Genomic DNA, 17552 nt, shown 5'->3' with positions numbered 1-17552 from the left:
CCTTCTGTTTCTATGAGTTTGACTCTTTTAAATACCTTATATAAGTGGAATCAGAAAGTATTTGTCTTTTTGTGACTAGCTTATTTCACTTAGCATTATCTCCTCAAGGTTCATCTCTATTGTAGCATGTGACAAGATATCCTTTTTTTTTTCTCTTTCACCAAAAAATGAACATACTTTTAATCACGTACAATCAAACATAACTGAAAACAAAGAGGGATTATATTCAGCTACAAGTAACAGAAAACACCCATATTTTTCTTGATATGAGGAAAAGGGGCTTATTCTCATATAGAAGGAGTGGGTCAAGGCAGCCATTGCACAATGCAGCAAACTCCCATGTCATTGTTCATCGCTGCACCATTGTGACTGTCATGGTGAATCAGGAAAACATACTCACCAGCAATGTTAACAGCATAAGGTGTTTCCTACACAAGTTAGACATGATGAAGCTATAATCTACAGAAGAGGGTAATCAAACAATACTCCAAACCATGAAATTCTGAAATATTTTCCAAGTGGACACAGAAGGCTTCACAGAAAAATTCAAACTCTAACAGATTTTGATGTAGAATTGTGAAGACATCAGAGGAAAACTACACTTCTGATAATAGAAATCAAATAGTTGGTGGTGGTTTTGAGGATACTCTTGAATACAAAGGCACAGAATCTGGAAAATAGGATGAAAGGTGGTGTCCTCAAACCTCTTAGGTATCTGTCTCTCTCCCAGCATGGTGGCTCCAAAATCTGAAGTATGCCTTCTTCTCATCTGCCTTTAAATTGTACACAGGTGATGCTATTCGTTAATTCTAACATTGAACCACAAAGGGGATAGATTGTGGAAAATCTAGGTCCTAATATTACTCACAGGCAGGATATCTCCAACTCTAGATTTTTTGTCCTATCACAAGTCTCTCTTCTTCAAAATCTATTCACCAAATACCAGTCAGAAGGAATGAAGAAGCAAATGGAAAAACATAATTTACGTGAATGTACACCCTTTGACAACCTTGCCATACAGAAAAAATTATTCCAAGTGTTAAACAGTATGGAAAGTGGAAAAAGGCTCCTATACTCACCACCACCCAGAAAAGATCTTCCTGTAATAAAGGTACAGTATATATAATAGATTAAGGATATCCAAGAACTGCCACCCAAGGCCAGTAGGAAAATCTCAACAAATACCAAGCCTAATTGCCTATTAGAACTACACCTTATGGGGTATATGTATACGTATAGCTGATTCACCCTGCTACAAAGCGGAAACCAACACACCACTGCAAAGCAACCACACTCCAACAAAGATGTCAAAAAAAACAAACAAACTACACTTTAATCACCCATAGGTCCAACAGACTTAAAAATGGAAAAAGAAAATATCATAACCTGATTAAAGGAAAAATCACTACCTTGTAACCTTATGAATTATTATTAAAAGATGACTTCCAGAATTACCTCACCTAAATATTCATTTCTGAGGGTAACTTGTACAAATCCAACATCAAGAAAGCAATTTCATAAAGATCCTTAGTAAACACATATATTCATAAATTTTTATAACAAGTCTTTTATATTGAAGATTTTCTGAAACATTATTCTTGGATTACTTTCCAACAAGTTACCTCATGTTACTGACATTTATATTTGTTTCTCATGGGAGTTTTCACATATAAGTATGTGGGCCCACTGAAGTCTTTCCTAGGCTCTTTAAAAACTATATTTATTATCTAGTGAACCCTTTCATGCTTTTGCAAAGTAGAGAGATCAGAAAAGGTTTTCCCATATTCTTCATATTTACATGGTTTCTCTGTAGTATGCATGCGTCTCTGAACGCCTAAGACAGAAATGTAGGTTTTCCCACATTCCTACGTTCATAAGGCTTCTCTCCAGGGTGAGTTCTTTCATGCACTTGAACATTAGTGGAAGCAAAGTTTTCCCACATATTTTACAGTCATAGGGTTTTTCTAGTATGAGTTCTTTCATGTTTTTGAAGAGAACTGGAAAAACGAAATGCTTTAGAACATATTTTACACACACACGGTTTCTTGCCAGTGTGAGTCCTTTCATGTGTTTGAAGAAAACTGGGAATAATAAATGCTTTCCCACATTCTACACATTTATATGGTTTCTCTCCAGTGTGCAGGCTCATGTGCCTTTGAATGCCTGAGAGAGATATGTAGGCTTTCCCACATTCCTTACATTTATAGGGTCTCTCTCCAGTGTGAATTCTTTCATGCACTTGAACATAGGTGGAACTGAAGGTTTTCCCACATATTTTACATTCATAGGGTTTTTCTCCAGTATGGGTTTTCTCATGTTTTCGAAGATATCTGGGAATACTAAATGCTTTAGAACATGTTTTACACATATACGGTTTCTCTCCAGTGTGAGTCCTTTTGTGTATGTGAAGAGAACTGGGATTATTGAATGCTTTCCCACATTCTTCACATTTATATGCTTTCTCTCTAGTGTGCAGTCTCATGTGCCTTCAAATGCCTGAGGGACAAACGAAGGCTTTCCCACATTCCTGACATTGATAGGGTTTCTGTCCAGTGTGAGCTCTTTCATGCACTTGAACGTAAGTGGAAGTGAAGGATTTCCCACATACTTTACATTCATAGGGTTTTTCTCCAGTATGGGTTCTTTCATGTTCTCGAAGGTATCTGGGAATACTAAATGCTTTACAACATGTTTTACACACATATGGTTTCTCTCCACTGTGACTCCTTTCATGTATTTGAAGAGAACTGGGGTTAATCAATGCTTCCTCACATGCCTTACATTCACAGGGTTTTTCTCCAGTGTGATCTCTTCCATGTTTTTGGAAACCTTTTTGAGAACGTAAACCTTTACCCCATTGCTTACATTCATAGGCCTTCTCTCCAGAGTGAATTCTTTCATGTGTTTGGAAATCTTGATAATTACTGAAACTTTTTCCACATTGCTGGAATTCACACAGTTTCTCTCCTGTGTGAGTTCTTTTGTGCCTCTGTAAGGAACTGTAATATTTGTAAACTTTCCCACATTCTTTACATTTATATGTATTATACAGTCCCTGATCATATTTTTTAAAATCTTGAGGTTTGTGTTCAATGTGATATTTCATGTGCCTATTAAGAGATGAATGATGCATGAAGACTTGTCCACATACACTACATTCACATTGTTTTAATCCAGGAGTTTTCTTGTTCTGATCAAGAGGTGGAATAAGGCTGAAATTTCCTCCACATGGATTACGGTCTTTACGCTCAGAGAATCTCACTACCGTATGATCTCTTGGTTTTCCCCCCTGGTTTTTGTACTGCTCTTCAATGTCATCATCATCCCATTTTGTTCTGAGGCCAGATTCCTAAAGGTTTCCTGCATCACATCTCTGTAGAGTTTCTTCTGTGTAGGATTCAGTAGAGCCCACTCCTCCAGGGTGAAGTTCACAGCCACATCCTCACAGGTCACTGAGTCCATATCCAGCTTTTCCGGGTCTCCCCGAGTCCCTCCTACGCCTCCCACGACCACTGCAGAAACGACTGGGACCATTAAGGGCGGGGAACGCCAGATATCGTCCCTGGGACATCGGAGTCCGTGGCGACTTTCTTGCGGGTGCTGTGCGTCGCCCCCCAAGATATCCTTTTTTAAGGCTGAATAATATTCCATTGTGTGTATATGTCTCATTTTGTTTATCTGTTGATTATTTCTGAGTATTTCATTATTTTTCATACTATTATAAATAGAATTGATTTCTTAATTTCCTTTTCTGATTGTTCATTATTAGTGTACAGAAACACAACTGATTTTTATGTGTTGATTTTGTATCCTGAAACTTTGCTGAATGTATTTATTCGCTCTAATGGGTTCTTTATGGCATCGTTAGAGTTTTCTACATAGACGATCATGTCATCTGTGAACAGAGATAACTTTACTTCTTCCTTTCCAACTTGGATGACTTTTTTTCCTTTTTCTTGACTAATTGCTCTGGCCAGGACTCCAACACTATGTTGAATACAAGTGGCAAGAGTGAGCATCATTTTCTTGTTCCTGATCCTAGAGGAAAAGTTTTCAGTCTTTTACCATTGAATATGATGTTACCTGTAGGTTTTTATACATGATCCATTCCTTTATTTTTAACCTATTTGTGCTTTTATATTTATTTAGTTTTTAACATCTTTATTGGAATATAAGTGCTTTACAAGGGTGTGTTAGTTTCTGCTTTATAACAAAGTGAATCAGCTATACACATACATATATCCCCATATCTCCTCCCACTTGCATCTCCCTCCCATCCTCCGTATCCCATCCCTCTAGGTGGTCACAAAGCACTGAGCTGATCTTATATTTAAAATAACTTTTTTTGTAGACAACATATAGTTGGGTGGTGGTTTTTTATCCATTTCAGTAGTCTCTGTCTTTTACTTGTGTATTTAGACTATTCACATTTAAAGTGACTATTGAGATAGTTTGATTAATGTCTACTATATGTCTAACTTTTCTATTTGTTACACTTGCTCTTCATTTCTTTTTTTGTCTTCCACTTTTTCTGCCTTTCATGGTTTTAACTGAGCATTTTATATAATTCCATTTTATCTCCTCTACTAGCCTGAAAAAAATTCTCTCTGGATATAGGATTCTGGGTAGAATTTTCTTTTCTTTCAGCACTTGAAAAATATTGTGCCACTCCTTTCTGACCTGCAATATTTTAGAAAATGGCTGTCATTCTAATTTTTTCCTTATGTGTAAGGTGTCATTTTTTCCTCTGACATTCAAGAGTTTTTGTCTTTAATTTTCAGAAGTTTAATTCTGGTGTGTCTTGGCATGGATTTTGTTGGGTTTATTCTTTGGGGGGTTTGCTCAGCTTCTTTCATATGTGGGTTTATATCTCTTGCCAAATTTGGGAAGTTTCCAGTTATTATTTCTTCAGTTCCTTTTTCAGCCATACTCCTTTTCTGCCTCCTTTGGAAACTCTGGTGACACAAATGTTAAATCTTTTGTTATAGTCTCAGAGATCTCTGAGCCTCTGTGAAATTATTTTCACTTGATTTTCTTTCAATCTATTGTTTAGATTAGGTGTTTTCCATTGTTCTATCTTTACTTATTCTCTCTGTTCCTTCCATTCTGCCATTGATCCCATACACTGAGATTTCCACATTTTCCAGTTCTAAAATTTTCATTTAGCTATTTTTTAATATTTCCTATTTCTTTGCTGATACTTTCTATTTTTCTCTATTAAATAATTCATAATGAATTCATAATTGCTCTTTGAAGCATTTTTATCTGGCTACTTTAAAATATTTCTCAGGTAATTCTAAAATTTCTGTCTTTTTGGTGTTGAATTGTGTTGATTGTATTTTCATTCAGTTTGAGATCTTTCTGGTTCTTCTTGGTATGATGAGTAATTTTTTACTGAAAATTATGAAACACAGGATATTATTTTTTAAAAATTTTAGTTGGATTTTTCTGACACTGCTCTGGCAGGAGGAGTAGGGACAGTGCCTTTTTATAACCAGATGGGAAAAGAAGTCTAGGTTCCCTTCTCAGCCTCCACTGACATCTATGCATTGAGGACTCCTCATTACTGCTGAGTGGGGTGGGAGTTCCAGCTCCCTATGTGGTCTCCATTGTCACTGTAGTAGGGGTAGCTTCATTACCACTGGGATATAGTGAAAGTCCTGACTCTCCACTATTCCTGCTTTGACACCTCCCAATGGGAAGAAAAGGGGAGCCTCATAACTGCTGGGTGGCATGCAAGTCCATGTTTCCCACATGGTGTCCACTGGTACCACAGGAATTAGATCTTATTACCTGCTAGCAGGTATGAAGTCCCATATCCCTACTTGGCCTTCCCTGACACCACGTCTTTGGAGGTAGTGTTGGGATACCTCTTTACACCCTCATGATGGTGGAAGTCTAGGTTCCCCACTAGGACTTTGAAGGCATGGGTGGGGATAAGAGCCATAATTTTTTCCATATTTTTTGGCTGGAGTAGATCAGTTACTGCCTAAATTCCTTCTATCTTGCTTGGCTGCTCTTGTCTGTGACCTTTGTTGGGAAATTTTTTGGTCTACACCCATTTTTATTTCCAGGTCACCAGCTTCTTCATCACCAAGTCTGGGATATATGAGGCCAAAGAAAAACTCAGAGAACTCATCATCATGTTATTCATTAGGTCCAGTGGTCTCTAGCCAGTCTGCCTTCTTTACTTCAGGTTTCTTTTGTTTGTTTTATATATAATGTTCAGGGATTAATTATACCTTGAAAGGAGAATAGAGATAAGTACATCTATTCCATCTTCCCAGAAGTGGAAAAACCACTTTTGCCCATTTTCAAACATTGGTTTTTTTTAATTATTATTATTGAGTTGTGAGAGTTCTTTATATTTTCTGGATAAGTGTCCTTTTTTCGTATTTTTCATTGCAAATTTTTTCATTCAATCTGTGGCTTACCTTTGAGTTTTCTTAAGGGTATCTTTTGAAGAGTGAATGGTTTTAAGTGTGATAAAGTTCAATATATGATTTTAGTGTTTTTTGTGTCATAGTTAAGAAAATTTCCCAAGGTAATTAAGATTTCATTTTAGGTTTTCTTCCAAAATTTAATTGTAGATTTTATATTTTGGTCTGTAATGCATTTTGTGTTATGATCCATTTTTATGTATTTGATCTGGTATGAGGTAAAGTTCAAAGATCTCCCCTGCCCCATGAGAATATACAATTCTTCCAGCACCTTTTGTGAGAAATTAAGTAGCCATACATATGTGGGTCTATCTGGACTCTGTTCTGTTCCACTCTTCTTTGTATCTGTCTTTAGGTCAATACCATGCTATTTTGATTCCTAAAGCTTTATAATAAGTCTGGAAATCAGGTAATGAAAGTCCTCTCCCTTTGTTCTTTTTTTCAAATAATTTTGGTTATTTTAGGCACTTTGCATTTTGAGATAAGCTTTTTTTTAACTGGAAAATATTTTTTTCTAGTAAGAAATATGTAACACAAAATTTGCCGTTTAACCATTTTTAAGTGTACAGTTCAGTGACATCAAGTACGTTATAATATTATACAACCATCACCACTAATCTATTAAGTCAGTTTGTCTATTTCCACAAATAAAGCCTGTGGGTTTTGATTGTGATTGCATTGAATCTGTAGATCAATTTGGGAAGAATTGATGTCCTAATAATATTGAGTCTTCCAGTGCATGAGCCTGGTATATCATTCTATTTATTTTTGTCAGCAATATTTTGTAGTTTTCAGTACACAGGTTTTGCACATCATTTGTCAATTTTGTCCTTAAGTTTTTACATATATTTTGATATTGTAAATGGTATCATTTTTTAAATTTAATTTTTTATTATAAATATATGGAAATATATTGATTTTGCCATATTGATCTTGTACCCTGCAACTTTGCTAAACTCATTTATTTGTTCTAATAGTTTTTTGGTAGATTCCTTAGGATTGCCTGCATAGATGATTGTGCCATTTGCCAATAACAACAGTTTACCTCTTCTTTTTCAATTTGGATGCTTTTTATTTCTTTTTCTTGTCTTCTTGTGCTGGCTAAGACCTCCAACAAAATGAATAGAAGTGATGAGAGAAAACATCCTGTTTAATTCCTTATTTGGGGAAGAAAGTATTCAGTCTTTCACTATTAAGTATGATATTAATTATATGAGGGGCGGTTTGCAGCTGCCCTTTTTCAGATTGAGAAATTTCCTTTATTATAATTTTGCTGAGAGGTTTTTTAAAATCATAACTAGATGATTCTGTTAAATGATTTTTTATACATTCATCAAAATGATTGTGTTTTTTCTTACTTAGTTTGTTAATAAATCATACATTTTTTATTTTCAAATGTTTGCATTTCTGGCTTAAGAATGTATTGAATTTTTTTTTAATAAGATGTTGGGAGTAGGAGTTTATTAATTAATTTATTTATTTTTGCTGCGTTGGGTCTTCGTTTCTTTGTGAGGGCTTTCTCTAGTGTGGCAAGCGGGGGCCACTCTTCATCGCGGTGCGCGGGCCTCTCACTATCGTGGCCTCTCTTGTTGCGGAGCACAGGCTCCAGACGCGCAGGCTCAGTAGTTGTGGCTCACGGGCCTAGTTGCTCCGTGGCATGTGGGATCCTCCCAGACTAGGGCTCGAAACCGTGTCCCCTGCATTAGCAGGCAGAATCTCAACCACTGCGCCACAAGGGAAGCCCAAGAATGTATTGATTTTTTAAAAGGATATAGAAGCCATGCTTTGCAGGGAGGAGATGGGAAAAGCCACTCTTCAAATGAGATCTTCCTTTTCAATTAGCATGATGCTATCCAGGAGTGACAGAAGCACTTAAACAACTGCTGCAAACTGAGCATTGTTTCTGTAATAGGAAGCAGAGTTCAGGTAGTGATTAGAAATATGTGAAATAATGTTAGATAGAAGTCAGTTGATCATTGGAGCCTCTAGGACCAAAACAGATGAGCAACTCTAAGGCTGTACTTGCTCTGTATGATTGATCATGCTATGAGTCTTGCAAAAAAGACTTACTTGAGTCACCATGAAAAGAATCACAGCCCATTACTGAGTTCCTAGGCCTGAATCAATTCATAGATCCAGAGCCTCTGGAATAAAGGGGAAATCAGGAAACGTTGAGTATGAATATTGAAATAATACAAATGTGTACTGGAAATCTCCTCACCATGGCCAGTGGGACTAGAGGCCAGTGTAACTGATCATTAAGGAAATGAAAATACTAAGACCGTTCAGAAATTACTGGACTCCAGCTGTAAGCTAGTACTAATTCCTGCAGACTCAGGATCCACTGATCAGAGTGCAGACTTATACTATTTTCTTCCCATCTCTATACATTTGGACTTTTTTAATTTAGAGGTTTTAGAATTTAAGAGAAAAAGGCTTCTACCCTGGGGGTTGCAACAATGTTTACGTTGAAATAAAAGTTGAAATTTCCACATAATTAGTTTGAATTCTTCATGTCACTGGATAAACTACCAAAAAACAGTTGTGTTGGTTGGGGCGATTGATCCTAATTGTCAAGAGGAAATAAGGGGCCTGCTACACAACAAGAATAAGAAGGAATATTTCTAGAGTCAAGGACCTTGAAGGAGACCCCTGACCAATACTCCACAATGGGAATGTAAATCCAGGTACATAAAGAGATTCCATGATTCTTCCTCCTTCCTCCTCTACAGCTACCAATGGGGGCATACATGGCCTAAGCCTAACTAACCAAAAACCTCTCCCCTCTCTCTTTCTCTCCTTTTCTCTCCCTGTCATCTTTTACTGGAAAGATACTTGGATGAAAGAAAGAAATTGTTGGCACTCAGTCATTTAAGCTGTGCTACCCTGCAGAGGAAACCACTAGCTGCCCACTAATATCCACGTGACCATCTTCCACAGTAATGAATTTAAATATGGGAAGTAGCAACCCAGCTAGGAACCATATTTCCCAGCCCCCATGGTGCCAAGTGACTAAGCTCTCATAAATAGAATGAGCAGAACAATTTCTGCCTCACATATTAAGAAAAAAAATCCCCAGCCCTGAACTCTTATTCTTCCCTTCTGATGGCTGGAATGGCAGCAAGCAGAGGGACCTTAGAGGCCACATGTTTAAAACAGAAGCTTTATCATAAACCTGGATCCTTGAATATCTATCTGCACAGAGCAAGGCTTCATCAACATTGGACCACACATCTTGAACTGTAAGTTGAAAAAAGAAATAAATTTATTTGTTCTTACAGCCACTGAATTGGAGAGTCTCTGTTACAACCTTGATACATACTCTAATGGTCAATTAATTTGTTTTGATCTCAGTCTGATGTTCAGTCTTTCTGTCAATTCAGTGATCTCTATAACTAATATAGTAATTACAATTTTAAATACCCTTGGGGAAATAGATACTGTTATCCGACTCCAGCCATTGCATTAGCTGAAAAATTTTAGATGAGAGCCCCCTGAAAGCAGCATTCTCTTGAAGGGGATGCAAGTTATGGCAGAGACCCCTGGTCATTGCCAATATCTGTTCTTCCCTTCTCCCATAATAATAGTTCAACCACCTGTAGCTGATGACGTGGCTATCCAGCTTTCCTTGAACTAGAAATGGCCATAAGACTAAGTTCTAGCCAATGGGATGTAAATAGAAGTGATACGTGCAGATTTCAGATCACACCCTTAAAAGGTGGGGGATGTCTTCCCCTTACTCTGTCTGGAGTACAGATACGGTGTGTGACATCCTAGAAGATGAGGGCAACACAGTAGACACAGAAGAAAAATAATATAGAAACAGCCTGGGTCCCTGACACCATGGACTGCTTTGAGAGAGATAAAAACTTCTGTCTTACATAAAACACTATTTTTTGGGGGGAGGGGAATCTCATTAGACCAGCCAAAGCAATGTCCTAACTGATGCATAAATTATGTTCTCAAAGTACAACTGAGATACTGAAAGGGAAACTGTAATGTGTGGATTGGAAGACAAGAGAAGGGCTCTGGCTTCAGTGGGGCTACTAACTTGCTAGGTGACTTGAGCAAGTCAGACCCTTTCTTGAAATCTCAACTTCTTCATCTAAAAATGCAGCCCCTACCAAGATGAACAGCCAGTGAATAAGTTGAGAACATGCCAAACACAACAAAAAAGAAAAAGAATAGGCAAAATCAAGCCCTGCTATAGGCGAACAAATCCATGGAAAACATCGAAAACAAAAAGCAAGGCATGTGTATTATAGGGGCAACTCTATGCCCTTTCTTTTTTCTTTTTTTTTCTTTTTTTCCTTGGTGTTATTTTCTTAGACATTTGTGTTTTTAAATAAATCTTACAGATTCAGTGCCAAAATCCCACCTGCATCCTGCTGAGAAGTCATAATGCCATGTTTATGACACCAGGCTCTGTTTCCATGGGGATGATTGTGTCAGTGTAATTCCTGCATTATGACTTCTGGGTATGTTTGAAAAGATGGGTGAAGGCAATGAAAAAATCTTTGAATATGCACATTTGTTGTTATTCTGATAACTCACAGCCACAGGAATGATGATCCTGAAAATAGAGAGGAGGAACCAGACAGACGCCCATTAAAGGATGACATCATTTTCCTGACTGCTGAAAAGGCCACTTAACCCCTCAGCCCTTCTTCCTTGAAGTTTTTGGGCTGCTTCACTTTAAATTTTTTCTTTAAGTTTTTAATATAATAATTTGCATGAGGCAGCTGTAAGGCTTTTATGTGCTCCATCTCATTGCCTAAATCATCTGGGTAGGGATTGCATTAAGCTCATCCTGAATAATGGCTTCTATTATTTAAATCCATTTTAAATTCAATTTTGCCAAGAAGTTATCACTCCTACTCCATCTGCAAATATGGAAACTTAAATGTAGAGGTTCCTCCCGAAATTTTCCACAGAGAGAAAAAAATGTCATCCATTTAAATGCATGCTTTGAGCACTGAAAATTCCTTGAGCAAACAACTTTAAACAACCTATTTCTTTTTAATATCAAAATTGTTTTTTTTAAATTTGCTGATTATAAAAGTAATTCATTTACTGTAAAAAAAAAATCAAACACTGAAGAATCTAAAGTAAAAAACAGTGTCTACTCAAAATTGCTATGTTCCACAGAAACATTGTTTTATCTTCATACTTTTTCTAGATCTTTAAATATAAAGAAATATCAATATTTATGAAAATTGAATCATATAATATTGTAGCAGACTGCATTTTCCAAAGAGGACCACATCAATATCCCCATCCTGCATGCACTTCTGCAGTGTCCTTGCTCCCTTCAATCCATTCTTTGATGAGAAAAGGTTATTTCTCCACCCCCTGGAATCTGAGAAGGCCTTTGGACAGCTTCAGTCAATAGAATATGGCTGTCATAATGTTATGCTCATTCTGTACCTAGCCCTTAAATGGCCTGGCAACTTCCATTTCCTACTTCTTGGAAGCTGGCCACCATGTAAGAAGTAGGACTCTCCTGAGACCATCATGCTCTTCAGGAAGCCCAAGAAGGCCTGGAAGATGAGATTCCATGTTGAGAGGTGACGAAACCAAAGTTCACCAAGGCACCAGACAGGCAAATGAAGAAGTCATCTTGAAAGTGGATCCTTCCATCCCAGCTGACCCAGCTGATGTATCTGGGGGGGTCAAGAACAAACCATCCAGCTGAGCCCTTCTTGATTCCTGATCTACAAAATCAGATGCAGAGTGAAATCATTGCTTTTTTTAATGATTACCAAGAAAATTTTAATGAAATGGGAAAATATAATTATGGGACATTAAGTGAAAAAACTGAAGTCCCAAACTATAAATACAAGATGTTAGCTACGCCTTTGCTTGTCTCACTTAGCTCACTGCAGCAGCCACCTAAATGGGCTCCCTCAACCAGACATGACCCCTTTCAATCCATTCTCTGTATTGTAACCAGAGAGGACTTCCTAAATTAAAACGGTTATTTTAACCTACAAAGTTCTGGGGTTGTTTGTAACATAGCAACAGATAACCAAAACATATTCTTTGAATATTTTTTGTTAAAACAAATTAAATGGACCTCATCTCTTTTAAGGGTTCTCATATTATATGCATTTATCATACCTTAATTAACTCATCCTTAATAGATGTACTTTTAGACTATTTTCCTTTTTATTATCATAAATAATGCTGAGGTGAATATTTATTTACATATGCACCTATCTGAATATTTTCAAGAGTGAATGTTTGTAAGTCATATTACTGGGCCAAAAGATAATTCAAAATCCCATTTTGATATCTTCAGTCTGCTTGTATTTCAGGGATGTACAGAGTTATTCCCACACAGGGTTATATGAGAATTTCTCTTTTTTCCACACTTTCATCATCTCTGGACCTTATCAACATTTATAATCTTAGCCAATCTGCTAATGTATACATAGTTTCACTTTTACTGGCCATTTCTTATATTTTGTAAATTGCTTGTTCATAAAGTATATTTATTTCAGAGTTATTTTAAAGCTTAGTTTTGTTTTGTTTTTTAGATGTTGGGGGTAGGAGTTTATTAATTTATTTATTTTTGCTGTGTTGGGTCTCGTTTCTGTGCGAGGGCTTTCTCTAGTTGTGGCAAGCGGGGGCCACTCTTCATCGCGGTGCACGGGCCTCTCACTATCGCAGCCTCTCTTGTTGCGGAGCACAGGCTCCAGATGCGCAGACTCAGTAGTTGTGGCTCATGGGTCTAGTTGCTCCGCGGCATGTGGGATCCTCCCAGACCAGGGCTCGAACCCATGTCCCCTGCATTAGCAGGCAGATTCTCAACCACTGCGCCACCAGTGAAGCCCTAAAGCTTAGTTTTTTATGTAAATAAATTTATATATAGAAGACATTACTGTTCACCAATATTTCCATTACTCTTCCTCTTCCAGAGAAGCATAGGAAAAACAGATTTCCCTAATTAAGTGAACTTATGTATGTCTATGTACCTTGATTTGGATGGAAAACAAAAAAGAAAAGGGAAAGGACATGCATAAAATCCAGGAGAATCCCTTTAAAAGCTGTTGCACAATTCTCCATTAACTTCTTTCCCTTACTGCATCAATCATGAAAATACAGGTTGATAGGAAGAGTCCATAAGATCTAAATGGCCTGGAAGTCTAAACCAATCTGTTGAGAAAATTGCTCTGGAGAGTCTTCCAGACCCTCAGAGTTTTTGTGAGCAAGAAATAAATGTTTTTCAAATTGATGCACTGATAGTTAAATTGTTTACTACTGAGGAGTAACCTAACTTATCTGACTCATATTCAATACAATACACACCTGATTATATACATGCTTTCCAAATGCAGGGTTTGTTGTTTGGTTTGTTTGTTTGTTGCTTGGCTCCACCCCTACCTACACATATATCAACACACACAACATGGGTCACATTGGGAGAAGGATTTAAAAATCTGGTATGAATCCTTCCGTATTTTTCCTTCATGCTCACAATACTATAACAAATATGCACATACACATACACAGGAATGTATGTAAACTGGGATTTTAGTCTTTGTTCTTTTAAAAAAAGAAAGCAGACTATTATATACCCTTTTCTGTATCTTGCATTTCTTACTCAATAAGTGGTAAAGTCCCCTACTATAGCTCTAATTCACTCATTTCACCAATTGCTCAACAGAATGGAGTATGAATGCTATAGAATGTATTCAACCATTCCCCTCTTGACCGGCATACACTTTAATCCAGCGTTGTGCTGTTAGAAACAATGCTGCAATAACACTTTAGTGCCCATGCCCATTAATAGATCTGCTTTTATTTCTATTGGCATTCTTGGGAGAAGCCTGGTAAGGTTAAATGATACATGTGTTTTTATTTTTAATAAATACTGCTAGGTTATTTCTGCCAAGGGCTATAACACTGCACATTTCCACCGGGAATAGGAAAGCATCATTTTCTTTAAATCCCCACAAGTATTAGGTGTGTAGCTCTTCCTAATGAATGTAAACTCATAGCTCTTTAAATTTGCATTTTCCTGGCTACCAGTGAATTTTAGCATCTTTTTATGTATCTGTGACCATTTAAATTTGCTCCTCTATGACTTTCCCTTAGCTGATATTTTAACTACTATATTTTTCTTGTCAGTTTGAAGAAGTACTTAGAATAATATGGACAACTTACCCCTTATCTGTCACTTGTATTATATGATTTTTTCCCACTCCATTTTTTCCATTCATTTAATTGCTTCAATAGCCATACAAAGGTTATTATAATTTGATTTATAATATCTAAGTTTCTGGTTTTAGTTGAGAAGTTCTCCTTGACCCCTAAGTTGCAGAAGTTTTTTGCAGGAGTATTGTGTTTTTTGTTGTTTTTCATTTTGAATACTTGAGCATTTAAGTCATGAGGAACTTATTTAACTTTTTTTTCTTTTTTTGATTTTAAAAGTTAAGGTATTATTTATATAAAATAAAATACACTTATTTTAAGTGTGCAGTTTGATGAATCATGATAATTGTATATGACAAAGTAATCACAATCAAGATATAGAACAGTTCCATCATTATAAAATTTTTCTTATGCAGCCTTATATCTCCAACCCCAGCTCCAGGCAACCACTGATCTGCTCTCTGTTACTATAGTTTTGCCTTTTTCTAGAACTTTTCATAAATGGAATCATCCACTATAGACTTTTGTGTTTGACTTCTTTCACTTAGCATAATGTTTTTGAGATTCATCCATGATGTTGAGTGCATTAATCTTTTGTTACTTCTCATTGCAATATAGAATTCCATAGTATAGATAAGCCACAATTTGTTTATCCACTCACTGGTTTTTGCCTATTATACATTGTCCTGCAATACATCTGTATACATGGTTTTGTGAATATAAATTTTTCCTTCTCTTGGGTAAATATCTAGGAGTAGAACTTCTGGGTCTCATGGTAAGTGTATGGTTACAGTTAAATGTACTACCAGACTGTTTTCCAAAGTGACTATACAATTTTGCATTTCAGCCAGCAATGTGTGAGACTTACAGTTGTTCTATATCCTCACCAACACTTGGTATTATCAATAATTTTCAGTTCAGCCATTCTAATAGGCATGCCATTATGGTTTTTAATTGGGTTTTCTCTGATGACTAATGACATTGAGAATATTTTCATATGCTTATTGGGCATTCATATATCTTCATTTGTAAAATATCCATTCACAAATTTGGTCCTTGTTTTAGAAAGACCTTCTGCCCAGTTTTTATTGGGATGTTTGACTTCTTAAAAGTTCTTTATATATTCTAAATACAAGTCCTTGTCTGATGTATGTTTTTGAGAAAAAAAAAATTCTCCCTATTTATGACTTGCATTTTTATTTCTTAACTGTGTTTCTTAAAACCCCAAAGATTTTAATCTGAATGAAGTCAATTTTATAATTTGTTTGCATTTATATTTTATGCTGACTGTATCCTGTTTAAGAAATCTTAATGTAATCAAAGTCACAAAGATTTTTCTCCTATGTTTTCTTCCAGAAGTTTTATTATTTTAGTTCTTACATTTAGGTCTATGATCCATTTTTTTTTTTTTTTTTTTTTTTTGCGGTACGTGGGCCTCTCACTGTTGTGGCCTCTCCCATTGTGGAGCACAGGCTCTGGACACACAGGCTCAGTGGCCATGGCTCACGGGCCCAGCCGCTCCACAGCATGTGGGATCTCCCCAGACTGGGGCACGAACCCGTGTCCCCTGCATCGGCAGGCGGACTCTCAACCACTGCGCCACCAGGGAAGCCCTATGATCCATTTTTAATTAACTTTTTCTAGTGTTAGGTAAAGGTGTAAGTTCATTTCTTGTATATGAATATATAGTTATTCTAGCACCATTTGTTGAAAACTTTCTTGGCACTTGATTGACCATTTAAGTGTGGGTCTACTTCTGAACTCTGTTTTGTTCCACTGGTCTCTATGACTATCCTTATACCAATTTTGATTGCTACAGATTTATAGTAAATTTTGAAATCAGGTAGTGTAAGTCTTACAAATTGATTTTTCTTTTTCAAAACTGTTTTAAGTATTCTATGTCCATTGCCTTTCTATATAAATTTTTCAATTTGCTTTTTATATTTCTTCAAAAACCCCACTGGTTTTCATCTTCTCAGACCCTGGAGCATCCCAGATGCACAGCCCAGACTGAGAGATATGGATACTGAGGAGGCCCAGAGTAGATAGAGTAACTGTAATCTGTTCCTTAACAGATTTGCTTTCTTGCCTGAAACAACTAACAAAATCTTTTCCTTGACAGATTTTCTTTCTTGCCTGAAACAACTAACATATAGGACAAAATAAGAAAGTTTCTCAAGACATTGAACATCAATCAAAAAAGGACAGTGATCTCTGAAAGATGAAGAACAGATGAGGTGAGCCCTACAATTGCTCTAGCTATGGCCTAGAGAGAGTTCTCAGGCAGCAGCACAGGGCAGGGCAACCCAGGTCGAGCATAGCAGTCTCCCTAAGTTGAAGAGAGGAGCTGGGATCCAGAGGGGCTAAGGCAGCTAGAATTAGCAGAGCAGAGTGTTGAAGAGGAGAGAGCAAGCTGCAAGGAAAGAGAACTCCAGAGATCTATGAGAGTCCCAATACTCTTCAACACACATGTGTAAGAAAACTATCAAAAGGATTAGAAGGGAAAGTCCTCGAGGAGTACAAAGGGCCAACATAGTGCCTGTTCACATGATCTGGAGTGAAAAATCCTCATAATTATAGGAACTGGTAGAATACTAAAGAGAGTTTGCCTCAGTAGTGGAGAAATTTTTACCCTAATCTGAACATTGCTCTGTTCCCTGTTAACCAAGCTTAAGGTAAGACCCAAAAGGATCAAATTGTTTCCAAGCAACTTAACTGCATCCAAAAATGAAGCTCAAATATATTTAAGCAAGTATACATTAAAGAATAACGTACACAAGGAAAATTTCACAAAGCCTAAAATACATTCAAAAATTAAGAAGCAGGCAAAGAAGTAGAAAAAAATGCAAGCCATAATGAGGAAAAAAGTCAATCAAACTGACCCAGAAATGACACAGATGATAGAGTTAGGAGGCAAGGATATTAAAATAGTCATTATAACTGCATTCCATATGC

At 36.7% G+C, this 17552-nt stretch overlaps 1 pseudogene; it reads right to left on the bottom strand.

Moving 5' to 3' along the window:
• Positions 1–1834: 1834 nt before the first annotated feature.
• LOC132509144 (zinc finger protein 791-like) lies at positions 1835–3034 on the bottom strand (annotated as a pseudogene).
• Between the last annotated feature and the right edge of the window lie 14518 nt (positions 3035–17552).

This window comes from Lagenorhynchus albirostris, chromosome 19, assembly GCF_949774975.1.
Source record: "Lagenorhynchus albirostris chromosome 19, mLagAlb1.1, whole genome shotgun sequence".
NCBI classification, from domain to species: Eukaryota; Metazoa; Chordata; class Mammalia; order Artiodactyla; family Delphinidae; genus Lagenorhynchus; species Lagenorhynchus albirostris.
This window is presented reverse-complemented; position numbering and strand designations above follow the sequence as displayed.